At 48.2% G+C, this 19,156-nt stretch overlaps 1 protein-coding gene across 7 annotated transcripts in view; it reads right to left on the reverse strand.

Annotated features, from left to right (window-relative positions):
• Window positions 1–19,156, reverse strand: part of SYTL1 (synaptotagmin like 1) — a 295,599-nt gene that overhangs the window by 132,629 nt on the left and 143,814 nt on the right. The window lies entirely within an intron of this gene.

Raw genomic sequence — 19,156 nt, forward strand, 5'->3', positions numbered from 1 at the left:
ATAGGCAAACACAATAGGAGACCCACTTCCTAATAATGGGAACATTGTTTTCAAAAGCCCTCTGACCTCCACGTCTCTTCCAAGGGGCATTGGAGTGCCTCCAAATTTTTGGAAACCCTAGCATTCACTGCATAGGCAAACACAATGGGAGACCCACTTCCTAATAATGGGAACATTGTTTTCAAAAGGCCCTCTGACCTCCATGCCTCTTCCAAGGGGCATTGGAGTGCCTCCAAATTTTTGGCAACCCTTGCATTCACTGCATAGGCGAACACAATGTGAGACCTACTTATAATGGGAACATTTTTTTTCAGGAAGCCCTCCTCTACATCTCCTCCAAGTGGCATTGGAGTAGGTCCAAATGTTTGGCAGCGCTTGCATTTACTGCATAGGCAACATAGGCAAACAGTATGGGAGACCCACTTCCTAATAATGAGAACATTGTTTTCAGGAGGCCCTTCTCTAAGTCTCTTCAAAGGGGTATTGGGGTGCATCCAAATTTTCAAAGGGGTATCGGGGTGCGTCCAAATTTTGGGCAGCCCTGTCACTCACTGCATACGCAATAACAGTATAGGAAACCCATTCTTTAGTAATGGGAACTACAAAGCATAGCCGGCTGATGGCTGTCTAAGAATACAGAGGGCCGACTGCTGGCCCTTTAAGAATAGTAAAGGCGCCTAATGGCCCTATAAAAAAGGTTTTGTGACTTTCAGAGTCCCTCCTTCATAAATGAAACAGGATGTGTCTGATGATATGTCACACATCACATGGCCAAATAAGGTTGTAAAATGTTAAAATGACATTTCCCGGTGAATGCATTTGTCACAGTTGAAAGCAATGCAAAAGTGCAAAAATGCATCAAAAACGCTACGTGTGAACATAGCCCAAGGTGTGGAGGAATATTTTTGTTTTTGGTTATTTATTTTGCCTTATATACAAGTCATTACCTTGGAAAGGATGTTCCTTAACATATTTCCCAGGAAAATCAATTTTGGTTTCGTTTTAGTATGTTTTATTGTCCGTAAAAGTGGCGCAATACCTCTGACAACATTGTTGACAGCAGTGACCTGGGAGTCAGAAATGCTTCCAGGGGTCTTCCCCATGCTGTTCCCATGCCATTTGAGCACTGTTTCCATCGATTTGGGCAATTTTTAGGCCCTCTGCAGACCGCCAGGGGGAGCCGCCTGAAAAATGAACGAGTTTCCCATAGACTTACATTGAGCTTGTTGCTCGGGTCGAGCACCCAAGTATTCCAATGTGCTCGACCCGAGCAACAAGCACCCGAGCATTTTAGTGCTCGCCCATCGCTGGTATACATATATACCACATAATACACTTCAGCTGCTGCAGGACCTCAGTCTATGGTGATGTGTATACATATACCACATAATACACCTCAGCTGCTGCAGAACCACAGTCTATGGTGTTGTATATACATACACTACCGGTCAAAAGTTTGGGGTCATTTAGAAATTTCATTATTTTTGAAAGAAAAGCACATTTTTTTTCAATGAAGCTAACATTAAATGAATCAGAAATACACTCTATACATTGTTAATGACTATTCTAGCTGCAAACGTCGTTTTTTTATTGCAATATCGACATAGGTGTATAGAGGCCCATTTCCAACAACCACCACTCCAGTGTTTTAATGGTACATTCTGTTTGCTAACTGTGTAAGAAGGCTAATGGATGTTTAGAAAACCCTTGCACAAGTATGTTAGCCCAGCTGAAAACGGTTTGGCTGATTTGAGAAGCTATAAAATTGACCTTCCTTTGAGCTAGCTGAGAATCTGGAGCATTACATTTGTTTGTTCTATGAAACTCTCAAAATGGCCAGAAAAAGAGAACTTTCATGTGAAACTCAACAGTCTATTCTTGTTCTTAGAAATGAAGGCTATTCCATGAAAGAAATTGCCAAGAAACTGAAGATTTCCTACAGCGGTGTGTACTACTCCCTTCAGAGGAGAGCACAAACAGGCTCTAACCAGAGTAGAAAGAAGTGGGAGGCCCCGCTGCACAACCGAGCAACAAGACAAGTACATTAGAGTCTCTAGTTTGAGAAATCGACGCCTCACAGCTCCTCAACTGGCAGCTTCATTAAGTAGTACAAGCAAAACGCCAGTGTCAACGTCTACAGTGAAGAAGCGACTCCGGGATGCTGGCAAAGTGGCAAAGAAAAAGCCATATCGGAGACTGGCTAATAAAAGGAAAAGATTAATATGGGCAAAAGAACACAGACATTGGACAGAGGAAGATTGGAAAAAAGTTTTATGGACAGACGAATCAAAGTTTGAGGTGTTTAAATCACACAGAAGAACATTTGTGAGATGCTGAACAACTGAAAAGATGCTGGAAGAGTGCCTGACGCCATCTGTCAAGCATGGTGGAGGTAATGTGATGGTCTGGGGTTGCTTTAGTGCTTGTAAAGTGGGAGATTTGTACAAGGTAAATGGGATTTTGAATAAGGAAGGCTATCACTCCATTTTGCAACGCCATGCCATACCCTGTGGACAGCGCTTGATTGGAGCCAATTTCATCTTACAACAGGAAAATGACCCAAAGCACACCTCCAAATTATGCATGAACTATTAAGGGAAGAAGCAGGCAGCTGGTATTCTATCTGTAATGGAGTGGCCAGCGCAGTCACCAGATCTCAACCCCATTGAGTTGCTGTGGGAGCAGCTTGACCGTATGGTACGCAAAAAGTGCCCATCAAGCCAATACAACTTGTGGGAGGGGCTTCAGGAAGCATAGGGTGAAATTTCTCAAGATTACCTCAGCAAATTAACAGCTAGAATGCCAAAGGTCTGCAATGCTGTAATTGCTGCAAAGGGAGCATTCTTTGACGAAAGCAAAGTTTGAAGGAGAAAATTATTCTTTCAAATAAAAATCGCTATTTCTAACCTTGTCAATGTCTGGATCATATTTTCTATTCATTTTGCAACTCATTTGATAAATAAAAGTATGAGTTTTCATGGAAAACACAAAATTGTCTGGGTGACCCCAAACTTTTGAACGGTAGTGTATATGCCACATAAAACACTTCAGCTGCTGCAGAACTTCAGTCTATAGTGATGTGTATACATATTGTGACAAAGTCACTGGTAGTGTGCCAGAAGGGAGATATGTGTCGCTGAGACTCTTAGCCTCTATGATGTAAAAACATGGAAGTTTCTCTTTCACATTCGGTGCAGAAAGAGTTAATAGGACCACATTTACAAGGGAATGTTTTTAGTGGATAACAAAGTGCAGGGCGGGACTTTATCCACCCTATCTCCAATCCAGGGAGTGCTTTGGGCTTTAAATAGCCAGCCCTGACACTCAGATGTGTTCAGTACCTGGGGGGAAAACCTACTCCAGAGTGGAGCTAGCACATGCTGTGCTGAACCTGTGTGTGGCTAATCGTGAGTGGCCCGGCCAGTAAATGCACTCAATACTTGGTCGGGGCTCCTTTGGCATCAATTACTGCATCAATGCGAAGTGGCATGGAGGCGATCAGCCTGTGGCACTGCTGAGGTGTTATGGAGGCCCAGGTTGCTTTGATAGCAGCCTTCAGCTCGTCTACATTGTTAGGTCTGGAGTCTCTCATCTTCGTCTTGTCAATAAGGTCAAGCGAGTTTGCTGGCCAATCAAGCACAGTGATACTGTTGTTTTTAAACCAGGTATTGATACTTTTGGCAGTGTGGACAGGTGCAAGTCCTGCTGGAAAATGAAATTTCCATCTCCAAAAAGCTTGTCGGCAGAGGGAAGCATGAAGTGCTCTAAAATTTCCTGGTAGACCGCTGCGCAGTCTTTGGTCTTGATAAAACACAGTGGACCTACACCAGCAGATGACATGGCTCCCCAAACCATCACTGATTGTGGAAACTTCACACTAGACCTCAAGCAGCTTGGACTGTGTGTCTCTCCACTCTTCCTCCAGACTCTGGGACCTTGATTTCCAATAGAAATGTAAAATTTACTTTAATCTGAAAACAACACCTTGGACCACTGAGCATCAGTCCAGGTCTTTTTCTCCTTGGCCCAGGTAAGATACTTCTGGCGTTGTCTATTGGTCATGAGTGGCTTGACACAAGGAATGCGAAACTTGTAGCCCATGTCCTGGATATGTCTGTGTGTGGTGGCTCTTGAAGCAATGACTCCAGCAGCAGTCCACTCCTTGTGAATCTCCCCCAAATTTTTGAATGGCCTTTTCTTAACAATCCTTTCAAGGCTGCGGTTATCCCGGTTGCTTGTGCACCTTTTTCTACCACACTTTTTCCTTCCACTCAATTTTCCATTAATATGCTTGGATATAGCAATGACTGCCTTTTTGACATCTGTCAAGTCAGCAGTCGTCCCCATGATTGTGGAGCCTACTGAAACAGACTAAGTGACCTTTTTAAACCCCTAGGAATCCTTTGCAGATGGTTTTTGTTAATTATTCTAATTTACTGAGATAATGACTTTTGTGTTTTCATTGGCTGTAAGTCATAATCATCAACATTAACAGAAATAAACACTTGAAATAGATCACTGTTTGTAATGACTATATAATATATGAGTTTCACTTTTTGTATTGAGGAACTGAAATAAATTTACTTTTTTATGATATTCTAATTTAGTGAGAAGCACTTGTATATACCACATAATACACTTCAGCGGCTGGAGAACCAGTGGCGTACTACCATTGGATGGCGGCAGGCCACGCGACTGCTATAGGGAACGTGAGATGGGGGGGCCAGTTTAAGCGCATACATCAGCACTCCCCGCATCAGGCCCTCCCTCTGGCCAACCAGCAGCACCCCCTGCCCCATATTCAACTGTATCGTCGGATGCTGATAAAGTTGAAAGCAATGATGGAAGGGGAGAGCGTCATGTGACTCTCCCTCTCCCATCATTCCCCCTCTGCATCTGATGCAGAGGGCATGATTACATCACTTCATTGCGCTCCACGCTGTTGCAGACATTGGAGCTGCTGAGGTGAGGAGACGTGCTGTAGAGACCGAAGCAGTGGGGGAACGAGGAATGGTGAGTATTGTATTTTTTAAAAAATCAGTGAGTACATGGTGCCCATAATACTGGAGGGTCATTTTACCCTATGTGGGCTGCATTTGACCCTATGGGGGGCTGCATTATACTCTGTGAAGGACTTTGGGTAGGCTTCTTTATACTCTGTGGAGGACCATGGGGAGGGTGCATTATACTCTGTGAAGGACCATGGGGAGGCTGCATTACACTGTATGCAAGCAATTTTACAGTGTGAAGGTTTGTAGGGGGTCCATCATACTGTTTGGAGGGCTAGTGTGGGCCATTATACAGTGTGTGGCTATTATACTACATGGAGACCTGTGTGGTGGTCACAATTGGATCATACTGTGTTGAGTGTCACCATACTTTGCTTTGGGAGTTGAGGTGGGGTACAGTAGGTTCATTATACTGTGCATGTGGAGGCTAATGTGGAGGAATTCACCATGGGGGTATCATAGCGTGTTTGGGGGGCACTTTTGTTGGCATCATACTTTATGGTGGCAATGAAAGAGGAGTCTATGACTTCAGCAGGAGGAAAATTACTTTGTAAAGGCTGGAAAGTTGTGAGATCTGCTCTTCTGTGACTCCGACAAATATTTTTGTTTATTTTTTTCTTTTTGAAGGTGGGGGTGTCAATTAGAAATCTGCTATGTACGTCCCTGTGCAGAACCTCAGTTTATGGTAATGTGTATACATGTATACCACATAATACACTTCAGCTGCTGCAGAACCTCAGTCTATAGTGATGTGTGCATGGCTGAATGGATGCACATAGCACATTATACTACCTATGTAGAAGCCTTTTTCTTCCTGGTTGGTCCTATCATTCCCCTGCTGCATGGCACTGTGAGCTGCACTGGAGGCAGGGGGAGGGTTTGGTGTCTGTTGTGATCACTGACTAGTCTCTACACACAGGAAAACGCTAGTCGGGGGAGTGGGCAGCTCCTCCAGAACCAGGAGAGAGATGCTCACCTCACATGACTAGGTGTGCTATCTAGCACAGCTCCCAACTCCAGAATTCAGCGGGACTGTCCCAAATTTGAGGGCTCAGTGCTGCATCCCGTCACAGCTGTTCTCCTGGCTTCTATACTCACCTCTCTGATATTTTCATTGCTCCGTAGCTCCTCCTCCAGCAGCTCATCTCTCTCACTACATAAATTAAATTACATGCTCATTTCTTCTCCCTCCTGTAATAGTGGGGAAGGGCGTAGCCTTCCCTTGGTACTGAGATAGTTAAAGGAAGTGTCCCTGAGGTCAGACCTCCCTCTCTGTGGTAGACCAAGCTAAGGGGGTTAGCTTTAGTGGTCCAGTTAGTAGAGTAGAGGGGGAACTTAGTGCCCTTATCAAGCCTAGAGAGATATAAAGCTTGTTCCTGGTATAATTCCTTCTGGGCTGTAGTACCTGAAAACAGCCACAAGATGCCACTGTTCTGGGTGCAGATGTCAGGTTGAGTCTGCCAGGAAAGTTATAGACAGTGATGGGTTAAAGTTCTGTGATGACAGCTCACTGAGGGTGGGCATATTAGGAAAGTCTCTGTTTAGTTTCCAGAATCAGGAAGTGATTCTTGAGTACGAGTTGAGACCGCAAGTTGTTCAGACAGCCTGATTATAGTGGCTGCTAGGGTAGACGGGAGCTCCGTACCCTCAGACAGTGGGATCCCAGTGTGCAAGTCTCCCCACACAAGAGCACGAGTCCTGTCAGCCTGCCGGAGAAACTCATCAAAGCGTAGTGAGGACACGGGGGACTTCTAGTCTGCAGGAAGCAGAGGAAGCTAAATAGGACTCCAGGCTAAGACGTGGGGGAGAGATATCGGATCCAGGTCACTGTCAATACAGAGGAGTGTCTTGGGACAGGGATTATAGCCACAGAGATGCTCCGCTTAAAGAGGGAACCAGGGCTGAAGCAGTTAACAGCGCCTGTGAGAGAGATGATTGCCTGTCAGGCCTTATCCATTATATCTGACTGTAAAAATTGTATATATTCCTCTTCCCCAAGTAAAGTCCAAGTTCTGGTTAAGAACCTCGTGTCCTCTGAAATTATTGCTGCCCTGGTCCCAGAAGAAAATTGCCTGGAGACAGCCGCGATCGGATGGCTTGAAGTAAGTGAAGAGCACTACATACACAGCCACACTTCAGAGGGAGGACACGTATTGTCTGTAGGGTGCCATAGCGAGAGGGGGCTACAGCTTGCCCACGACTACCTCACTGGGGCACCTTACACTCCTGTTATCAGTTCTCACCCAGGACTCAATCTCACATCACCATGTGCATACCAATGTTCACACACTGGTTGCTCTAACTACTGAGCTACAGCCCATAATGACAGGGACAGGATACTACGGCGTGTCCACGATCCGTAATGGCAGAGTTTTAGTTGATGCTCACCTGCGCTGCGTCCAAAACGCTGCGTTCTACGATACAAGCACAGTGGATTTATAGAAATCCCATGCCCACTGTGCTTCTATTTGACGCCGCGTAAACTCACCTGCAGCGCGGATTTACAAGCTGCAGCATGTCAATTTCTGTTGCAGAGACGCTAGTCTCCACTATAGAAATTTCCACAATAGAATGTCATTAGATGCGGTAAATCCACATGGTTCAATGAACACATGCGGATTTACCTGCATGATTAGAAAGCAGCGTTTTGGATGCAGTGACAATGCACTGTGTCCATAGCGCTGCTGTTCCTGATCATGGGAACGTAGCCTAAAAATAATAAGCAATTACAATTTCTTTTTTGAGTTTACCCAGCTCTTGAACCCACACCACAACTATCCCATGACAGATAAATGGGAGCTTTTTTGTGCTGAGCCACAAGCTCTATCAATGTAATGAGGAGAATTTCACGTACTTGAGCATGTACTTGATCTGTCCTGCAGGATCTGACTATAGGCTGATTGTACTGATAGAAATACACTGAGGGTACAATATAAGTATATTTATTCTACAGGGAGAAAAAATAAATTTTATCCTATAAAATTACTAAAAAAATATTGTAATTTTAATGTGTTTATTTTTAAAAAATGAACATCACAAATGAGCAAATAACCCGGACATATTTGGTGTCCCTGAAATCGTAACGACCCGCACATCACAGCTATCAGATTATTTATGGGGATCGGTAAATGACGTAAAAAAAAATTACATAATTCATATTTTTCTCTATTAAACCCATAAGAAATGTAATAAAACGATAATGCTGAGGCCATGTTCACACATAGCGTAAATACTGCATTCTTTCTGCTGCTTTTTGTCTGCAGGTGTCCGCACCACACAACACAGTAACAATCTTCTCTGATTATTGCGTTTGCTGCGTTTCTTTTATGCATTTTCCCCCTTATTTGATGCAAGTTTGGGGCAGATATGAAGCAGAGTTTTTAACGCTTTTTTAATACTACAGAAAAGCTTTGATTCTGCGCTTAAAAAAAGTAACAGCGTTTTTTTCAGAAGAAGCATATAGAGAAAAAAATCACCAAAATAGCAGAGTTCAGCAGCATCTTCAGACCACAGAGAGCGGAGATTTCATGGAATCACATCCACTTTGCTTCAAAATTTAGACCGTGTTAACATGTAGCGTAAATGCTTTGTGTTTTTTGCTGCTTTTTTTGCACAAAAATTCTGCTGTGTTTAAATGGCCGAGCAAAGTGGATGTGATTTCATGAGAACTGCGCCCGCTATTAGAATTCAACAAACAGTATTTTACATTATTTAGAAGTTAGTATTTCTCTATATTCTTGTTTCTCCACCTGGTTTTACAGGTGTTTTTCCTTTCCCTTTTCTTTCCTTGCCTTTCCCATTCCTTTTCTTCCCCTCCTACCTCTTAAATGTTTTATATAAAAGGTATCTTTTAAGTGTATCGTAACCCCTTTCCTTTCCTATCCTGTACATACCAATCTTTTTCATTTTCCTTCTATCCCTTTAATTTTTTCTTATTACTGTGTATTTATATGTCTCCCTCCTCTTCTATATTACTTTGTATTTATGTCTCCCCCTTTTTCTATATTACTGTATATTTATAATATGTCTCCCCCTTTTTCTATATTACTGTGTATTTATAATATGTCTCCCCCCTTTTTCTATATTACTGTGTATTTATAATATGTCTCTCCCCTTTTTCTATATTACTGTGTATTTATAATGTCTCCCCTCTTTTTCTATATTACTGTATATTTATAATATGTCTCACCCTTTTTCTATATTACTGTATATTTATAATATGTCTCACCCCTTTTTCTTTACCCTATTTATGTAAAAAATCCTTAATAAAAACTACTTTAACAAAAAAGAAGCCACTGTGCGCCCAAGGACGCGGCTGAACTGTGCGGTTTTGGTGCTTTTTTTTCTCTAGATACTTCTGTGTCACCCTACCTGGATTCCACAAGTGTAATTAAAGCTGTGTCTGAGAGCAAGGGGGAGGTTCTCTGGCCAGGGGAATATTAGCATGCAATGCCTCCTGTCTCAGGCCAGTAGGGGGAGCAGGCTGCCCCTATAAAAGCTGGTACTGGGGACAGGGTTAGGAAGAACTGGATTGCCTGTCTCAGCTCTGAGATGTGTCCCAGAGTGGAGCAGGGACAGAAAGTTGATTGCACCTAAGAGGAAGTGTGGCAGTAGGAGAGAGCCACCAGCCAGAGACAAGAGGCGAAGAGAGCCTGTCTTGGCAGAGAAAAGACTTAATTTTACCAGACTTTGGTGTCTGAGGCTGGAAGGATTCCACATCCCCCAGCAGAGAACCAGTTCGCAAGGGACTGTACATTCCTTGGCCTAAGAAGCCTGGAGGCCCTGCCACAACCGAAGGGACCAGTAAAGCCGTACAAGGCTGGGAGCAGAAAGGAACCCACGTCGCAGGCCATACAGGCGAGAAAGCACGGAAAGCTCGGAAACGTGGGCTGTTATCCTATCAGGAGGAGATAGTCAGAAGGAGCGCAGAAAGCACAGTAGGCCTACACCCTCACCCTGACCAGGGCCAATTTCCCCGTTGCTCTCAGACATCCAGGTCCCCTCCTAGCTGGGACTGTTTGTGGGTCAGTTTACCTGTTTAGTAAAGACCCTGGACTGCAACCTGTTGTCTGTGTGCTCCTTGCTCCTCCAGCACTACCATCACTCCCACCATCCACTATACTGCCCTGGGGCCGCACTCTTCCCGTGGGGAGTCACACTACCATGGCTGCACACCTCATCAGCCCCAGCGGTCTGCATGCAGCGGCGGTTCCTAATAACCGCAATCCATGGGTGGCGTAGTCGGACATAATCAATATAACGGACTACTACTGGCCTGACCACCCTGAGCCACGGAACCGGGTTGCCACTACTACTCCCATCGTTCCCTATTGCCCGGATCCGAGTGCCCCACGACCCAGGGGGCGAGTCAGCTTTGGCGTAGTCGGCAGGATTTCGTGCCCGCAACCACCGGGTACTGCGTGCCTGAAAAAGACTTTTGTAACTTACCTGTGGCGAAGTTTCCCGCCGTCCGGAGTCTTTTCCCGCCATCCGGAGCCGATTCCCGCCATCAGACGCCATCTTGGACCGTTTCCCGCCGTTTTCTGCCGTCTTCCCGCCATCCGCAGCTGTTTCCCGCCATCGGACGCCATCTTCAGGATGCCGCGCGGGAAGAAGAGGGGCGTGGACGTCAAAACCGCGCGAGATCCGGAGCTCCGCCCCACGCACCGACGCTGCGCAAGGTCCTGGAAGGGAGAGAGAGCGACGCTGACGTCATCAGGACGCGACGCAAGGTCCTCGTCCAGAGCAGCAGCAGCGGAGCCGCGGCCTACAGAAGAGGATCGTCGGAAGGTAGGCCACGCTTAACTAGGGGGGAGGAAGATGTCGGACACAGAGGCGCCCACTACCACCAACGCAGCTGCAGCAGCGGTGATGCCCTTTTCCTTGCCCTACATCCCTGGAGCGGCCTGGCTGCCCAAATACTCAGGGGAGCCCCATGCCCTAAGTGACTTCAAGGAAAGGCTATACAGTTTGTTCCAGGTTTACCCCCTGACAGAGGAACAGAAGGTCAGCATATTGACAGGGCAGTTAACTGGCGCAGCCCAAAGGGAGGTAAAATCATGGCCCACTGAGGAGAAAAGGACTGTGAAGGGTATTCTGGCCCGGCTGCGGGGTACCTTTGATACACGTACCTCCGCTGAGATTAAAATGAGGTTCTATGGATGTAAGCAGCGGGCACAGGACAGCATCAGAGACTATGCCCTAAATCTGCAGGAAGCCTTGAGGGCTATTCAACAAACTGACCCTGGCAGTGTGCAGGAAACGGATAAACTGCTAACAGAACAATTCATAGAGGGCCTGCTGTCTAGCGCCCACAGGGCCCAACTGCGCCTCATGTTCTTTCAGAACCCCGACCTGACCTTTGCCCAATTTAAGGACAGGGCCATAAGGGTGCTCCGTGAATCTGCAACCAGTGGCGCTATAAACCCCCGGCGCCCTGCTATCACCTACCACCAGGAGGCGGCGCCCTCCTCTATGGACTCCATGGAGGCTGATGCACAGGCCCTGAACCAAGCCCCGTCGAAAGGCCTGCACCACCAAGTCCAGGAGCTGACCAGGAGCGTCGCGGCGTTGACCAGGACCGTCCAGGCGTTGCAAGTGGACCCGTCAAGACCCATCGAGCTGGCTTCAAGTCCGGAGGATGTCCCGTGGCGTCGACAGAGGAGGATCCCGTCGTTCCGAGGGAGGCCCACAGACCGCTACGCAGAGGATGGACAGCCCATTTGCCGTCGTTGCAACCAGCCCGGACACATTTCCAGGTACTGTAATTTAAACGGGTCCAACCTGGGGCAGAGGGCCGACCCCCAGGCATAAGATCACCAGGCCCTTATAATTGGCGTGATAAGTACGTTGGGGGGCGCCCGGTTTTACCCGTGGTGCTGGACGGTATCCCCATGAGCGCCTTGCTGGATACTGGGTCACAAGTAACCACTATCCCTTATGTACTTTTTAAGCAGTATTGGACTGATGCTGATATCACACGGTATCCAGACAGTAACTTGAGCATCATCGCCAGTAATGGCTTACCCGTGCCGCAGATGGGGTTCAAGGAGATGACCATTAAAATTGGTAAAGTTGAACTGCCGGCACAGGGAGTGATTATTGTGGACATTGACCGTCATGAAAGTCACCCTAAAATAACTGTGGGTACTAACATAATTGAAAATTGTCTTTCAGAGGTAATTGTAATTCTACAACAGGTGGCGGTGAATGCTAGTTCCAGCCAACAGAGGGTCCTCAACAAGGAGATAAAAGCCCTGATGAGACGGCAGCAGGTAGAACTGTCTGGTGGTGAGATCGGTACCGTAAGACTCAGTGATCCATTCCCCATTTCCATGCCTCCCAAAAGTGAAATGATGATCTGGTGTCGGACTGCAATCGGGTTGAGAGGTAGAGACTACCAAGCCATGGTAGAACCCGTGTACTCAGACAGCAGGCCCACCATTTTGACAGCCCGGGGAGTGGTTGATGTCCGTCATGGGAGGGTGCCCGTCCGCATCCTCAACATTGGGGAGAGGGAAGTACACTTACCCAGGTATGCTACACTCGCCAAACTGTTTGTTGTCGAACACCAAGCTATCAGGGCCATGGAACCCTTGCCTCCATCTCCTCAGGCGGAGGGTAGTGGCTCCCAGAAACAAAAAGAGGACTGGTGCCAGAAACTCCACGTGGGTGCTGACTCCACTCCCCTGCACCAAAAACAAGGAGTCTACCGGGTGGTACAGGAGTACTAGAGAGTCTTTAGTAAGCACCCGCTGGACTTCGGCAGAGTAAAAGGGATAGAACACCACATCCCCACAGGGAGCCACCCACCGATAAAGGAAAGACACAGACCTGTACCCCCTGCACATTATCAGAACGCAAAGGGCATGCTAAGAGAGATGAAAGAAGCTGGGGTCATTAGAGACAGCTGTAGCCCCTGGGCAGCCCCCTTGGTTCTGGTCAAAAAGAAAGATGGCACCATGAGAATGTGCGTGGACTATAGACAAATCAACCGTATCACCCACAAAGACGCATATCCGCTGCCTAGAATAGAAGAGTCTTTAGCCGCACTAAAATCTGCTAACTTCTATTCTACTTTGGACCTTACTAGCGGGTACTGGCAGGTTCCTGTGGCAGAGGCTGACAAGGAGAAGACCTCCTTCACCACCCCGATGGGACTGAGCGAATTCAACTGCATGCCTTTCGGGCTCTGCAACGCACCAGGGACCTTCCAGCGGCTGATGGAATGCTGTCTAGGGCACCGAAACTTCGAGACGGTCCTCCTCTACCTGGACGACGTGATCGTCTATTCGAAGACCTACGAGGACCATCTCAAGCACCTGGCTGAGGTGTTCGAAGCCCTGGCAGGCTATGGCCTGAAGGTGAAACCATCGAAGTGTCACCTGCTGAAACCAAAGGTCCAGTACCTAGGGCACGTGGTAAGCGCGGAAGGAGTGGCTCCCGACCCTGACAAGGTCACGGCAATCAAGAGCTGGCCAAGCCCCTCGAACATCAAAGAGGTGAGACAGTTTCTCGGGTTGGTAGGCTACTACCGAAGGTTCATCCCCGAGTTCACTAAGATGGCAGCTCCTATGCAGGACCTCCTGATCGGACAGTCTAAGTCCCGAAGTCAAAAGCCACCCTTCAAGTGGGATAAACCGGAAGAGGAGTCCTTCCTCCAGCTAAAGATGGCCCTCACGGGGGATGAGATCCTGGCCTACCCTGATTACGGCCAGCCTTTCATTCTCCACACAGATGCCAGTAATGTGGGACTGGGAGCCGTACTGTCCCAAAACCAACAGGGCAGAGAATGGGTGATCGCATACGCCAGTCGGAAGCTGAGGCCCACCGAGAGGAACCCGGAGAATTACAGCTCCTTCAAGCTAGAATTCTTGGCGGTGGTGTGGGCCGTGACGGAACGCTTCAAGCATTACCTGGCCTCCGCGAAGTTCACCGTGTACACGGACAACAACCCGTTGACACACCTGGACAATGCAAGACTGGGTGCCCTGGAACAGCGGTGGATGGCCCGTCTCCCCAACTATGACTTCGTGATCAAGTACCGGGCAGGCAGAACCAACGCCAACGCGGACGCCCTATCAAGGATGCCTCACTTACCTGAAGGTGACGAAGACCCAGAAGAGCTGGAGGAGGTAGAACTCCCTGCGTTTCACCGGTATGGAGCCGCTCAACACTCTCACCGCGTGAAGGAGGAGGATCTAACAACTGTGATGATGAATCCCCTACCTCACCACAGCTGGGCCGAGACCCAAGATAGTGACCCTGCAGTCCGCCTGGTGAAAGATCTGCTGACCCGGGAAGACGCCCGCCTAGATCCAGATGCCCCAGAGGAAGCCAAGCAGCTATGGAAGGAGAAGAGCAAGCTGTTCCTCTACGAAGGCAAGTTGTGCAGAAGGATTGTTAACCACCGGACGCACGAGCTGACCTGGCAAGTCGTGGTCCCAAGGCGGGATGCAGCTATGGTCCTGGGGGCTTACCATAACAGAGCGGGACACTTCGGTTGGAAGAAACTGGAGTTCCTGCTAAGAGGAAGGTTCTTTTGGGTCGGCATGAGAGGAGCTGTAGAAAAATGGTGCAGAGACTGTGGCCCTTGTCACCTAAGGAGGAAGGACCGTGCCAGCCAGAAGACACCCTTGAGGCCCATCGTCACCATGCAGCCTCTTGAGCTGGTAGCTCTGGACCACATCAAATTGGCTCCAAGCCGGTCTGGATACATCTATGCCGTGACAATCGTGGACCACTATTCCCGTTTTCTAGTGGTGGTCCCGGTAAAGGACTTGACAACCCAAACAGCGGCCAGAGCCTTCCAGCAATACTTCTGCCGTCCACACGGGTATCCGGAACAGGTCCTGACAGACCAGGGTCCAGCGTTCGAGGCTGAAATCTTCCAGGAGTTCTGCAACCTCTATGGCTGTAAGAAGATTCGTACAACGCCTTACCACCCACAAACCAAAGGGATGTGTGAGAAGATGAACAATATAGTCATTGATCTCCTGAAGACGTTGCCCCTGGAGGAACGCAGCCTGTGGCCAGAAAAATTGCCGGACCTGGTAGACATGTACAACAATATCCCGGTGAATGCTACAAACTGCACCCCGGCTTACCTGATGCGAGCTAGACCAGGTAAGCTGCCTGTAGACCTGGAGATGGGAGTCCTAATACCTGAGGACACCTCCCCGGATGCGGACTGGGATACGGAAAGGCAACTGCAGTACAAGAAGGTACAGGAGAGTGTGGAGAAGAGCCTGGCCCAGGTGAGAGAGAGGCAAGAAAAACTCTTCAATCAACACGCCCCTGCTGGTCCCCTAGAACCTGGTGAGCAAGTCCTAAAGCGAAAAAGAAGGCTACATAAGTTGGACGACCAGTGGGAAAGGGAACCCTACACCGTACTGCAGTCTGACCACGACAACCCAAAGGTGTGCGTAATCACCAAGGACGGAGGAGAGACCACTAGTGTCGTCTCCAGAGACCACCTCAAAAGATGCCCCGAGCAACTCCGTAGTGCAGAAGAGGATCAGAGTGACCTTGAACCCGCAGAGGACAAGGAAGAAATGATCAGCACCGTTCTCGGAGAGTTCCCTCAGTCCTGGACTCGCATAAATGATGCCATAGTGGTACCTGTCCTGCATTTCCTGCAACCGGCACAGCAACAACCAACACCAGAGCCGGAAGGTGAAGAGAAGCAAGCGGTTCCAGAGGCAGAAGAGCCTGTTCCAGCAGCCCAGGAGAGTCAACCCTCTGCTGACAGTGAGCCTGCCATGCCTGCGGTAAGCCAAAGAACCCGCAGACAGCTGCCTGCCCTACCTGTACACCCAGCTGGTAGCTGTACCCCTAACGCTAGTGGGGAAAGCCAAGTCGGTCCACCACCAGACAGTGGGTTAAGGAGGTCAACCAGGAGCACAAAGGGACAGATACCCGCTCGCTGGAGAATATAGAGTGCACTAAGATTGTAAATAACCCTGTTGCCAAATGTTGAAATGTTTGCCAAGTTACCTGCATGTTTATTAATAGTGTGTTTCAGTTTCTTGCAGCTACCGTAAGGACTCACAGGTTATGGACTTTTTATAACCGGGACCTTGTATGGACTGCATTCTGAGCCTAACCCAGGAATGAACTAAGACTGTGGAGGACTTGGGGTAGGACAGACCCCCACCTGGTTAAGGCTCCCGTTGTTTTGGTGATATGGACACCCGGTCACAGACCATACTGTGACCTAAAGAACTCAATTTGTGCGTCGTCTGTCTATTAATGTGTTATTGTTGTGCATATTGTCTTTGTTTATTGTTTAGTCCCGGAGTACTAAATTTCACTAGGGGGGAATGTGTCACCCTACCTGGATGCCACAAGTGTAATAAAGCTGTGTCTGAGAGCAAGGGGGAGGTTCTCTGGTCAGGGGAACATTAGCATGCAATGCCTCCTGTCTCAGGCCAGTAGGGGGAGCAGGCTGCCCCTATAAAAGCTGGTACTGGGGACAGGGTTAGAGAGAACTGGATTGCCTGTCTCAGCTCTGAGACGTGTCCCAGAGTGGAGCAGGGACAGAAAGTTGCATTGTAACCTAAGAGGAAGTGTGGCAGTAGGAGAGCCACAAGCCAGAGACAAGAGGCGAAGAGAGCCTGTCTTGGCAGAGAAAAGACTTAACTTTACCAGACTTTGGTGTCTGAGGCTGGAAGGATTCTACATCCCCCAGCAGAGAACCAGTCCGCAAGGGACTGTACATTCCTTGGCCTAAGAAGCCTGGAGGCCCAGCCACAACCGAAGGGACCAGTAAAGCCGTACAAGGCTGGGAGCAGAAAGGAACCCACGTCGCAGGCCATACAGGCGAGAGTACACGGAAAGCTCTGGAACGTGGGCTGTTACCCTATCAGGAGCAGATAGCCAGAAGGAGCGCAGAAAGCATGGTAGGCCTACACCCTCACCCTGGCCAGGGCCAATTTCCCCGTTGCTCTCAGACATCCAGGTCCCCTCCTAGCTGGGACTGTTTGTGGGTCAGTTTACCTGTTTAGTAAAGACCCTGGACTGCAACCTGTTGTCTGTGTGCTCCTTGCTCCTCCAGCACTATCAGCACCGGGACTCTCACTACCATCACTCCCACCATCCACTATACTGCCCTGGGGCCGCACTCTTCCCGTGGGGAGTCACACTACCATAGCTGCACATATCATCAGCCCCAGCGGTCTGCATGCAGCGGCGGTTCCTAATAACCGCAATCCACGGGTGGCGTAGTCAGACATAATCAACAACACGTAACAGACTACCATTGGCCTGACCACCCTGAGCCACGGACCGGGCAGCCACTGCTACCCCCAGCGTTCCCCTAATTGCCCAGATTCGAGTGCCCCACGGCCCAGGGGGCGAGTCACTTCTATATAAAGTCTAAAAAAAACGCAGATACTTTATTAAGTGCAGAATCAAAGCTTTTCTGTACTATAAAAATCACATTAAAAACGCAGCTACACATCTGCACCAGAAACTCATCAAATAAGGGGGAGAAGATTGTTATTGTGTAGTTTTGTGCGGATCCTGCAGTAAACAAAAAACACCGTATTTCTGCAACGTGTGAACACGGCCTTACAGACACAAAACAGCTAGATGTTGTATAGTGAAGCTACATAACAATGAGAAGTTCTGGCGGCTCCGACAAATAATCCACAAGTCCCAAATAGAGATCAGCAGGACGCAAAGACGAAGTTGTGCTGCCCTGGGTGATCAAAAGCCGTGATGGGGACGCCAGAAGATTAGAGATTTGGGAGTCTCCTGTCCAGCCATCAGGTACCACTGACCTGAACTCTGGACCGGAGTCCCGTGAATCAATCCGCTCATCTCTAGTCTCAGCCGTCGTGGATACAGCGGACAGTCCTGGATTCGGGCCTACACCCTCCAGTCTCAAGCGTCTGCTGAATATCCCTCACTACCAGCGCCCCTCTGACTACTCCTCCTGCCGGAGGAGAATGATAATGGTAAATGGGCATGATTTGGGTTGTGGCCAAGGGCGTGGCCAAAATTTGGCGCTACGCGTGCCACATGCTGTGTCCCTCTTTCTGTTCTTCAAAAGTTGGGAGGTATGTACAGTACAGACCAAAAGTTTGGACACACCTTCTCATTTAAAGATTTTTCTGAATTTTCATGACTATGAAAATTGTACATTCATACTGAAGGCATCAAAACTATGAATTAACACATGTGGACTTATATATTTAACAAAAAAGTGTGAAACTACTGAAAATATGTCTTATATTCTAGGTTTTTCAAAGTAGCCACCTTTTGCTTTGATGACTGCTTTGCACACTCTTGGCATTCTCTTGATGAGCTTCAAGAGGTAGTCACCGGAAATGGTCTTCCAACAATCTTGAAGGAGTTCCCAGAGATGCTTAACACTTGTTGGCCCTTTTGCCTTCACTCTGCGGTCCAGCTCACCCCAAACCATCTCGATTGGGTTCAGGTCTGGTGACTGTGGAGGCCAGGTCATCTGGCGTAGCACCCCATCAGTCTCCTTCTTGGTCAAATAGCCCTTACACAGCCTGGAGGTGTGTTTGGGGTCATTGTCCTGTTGAAAAATAAATGATGGTCCAACTAAACGCAAACCGGATGGAATAGCATGCCGCTGCAAGATGCTGTGGTAGCCATGCTGGTTCAGTATGCCTTCAATTTTGAATAAATCCCCCACAGTGTCACCAGCAAAGCACCCCCACACCATCACACCTCCTCCTCCATGCCTCACGGTGGGAACCAGGCATGTAGAGTCAATCCGTTCACCTTTTCTGCGTCGCACAAAGACACGGAGGTTGGAACCAAAGATCTCAAATTTGGACTCATCAGACCAAAGCACAGATTTCCACTGGTCTAATGTTCATTCCTTGTGTTTAGCCCAAACAAGTCTCTTCTGCTTGTTGCCTGTCCTTAGCAGTGGTTTCCTAGCAGCTATTTTACCATGAAGGCCTGCTGCACAAAGTCTCCTCTTAACAGTTGTTGAAGAGATGTGTCTGCTGCTAGAACTCTGTGTGGCATTGACCTGGTCTCTAATCTGAGCTGCTGTTAACCTGCGATTTCTGAGGCTGGTGACTCGGATAAACTTATCCTCAGAAGCAGAGGTGACTCTTGGTCTTCCTTTCCTGGGGCGGTCCTCATGTGAGCCAGTTTCTTTGTAG

This window comes from Phyllobates terribilis, unplaced genomic scaffold (genome assembly GCF_046119375.1).
Source record: "Phyllobates terribilis strain yellow unplaced genomic scaffold, ASM4611937v1 Scaffold_2__4_contigs__length_985480577, whole genome shotgun sequence".
NCBI lineage: Eukaryota > Metazoa > Chordata > Amphibia > Anura > Dendrobatidae > Phyllobates > Phyllobates terribilis.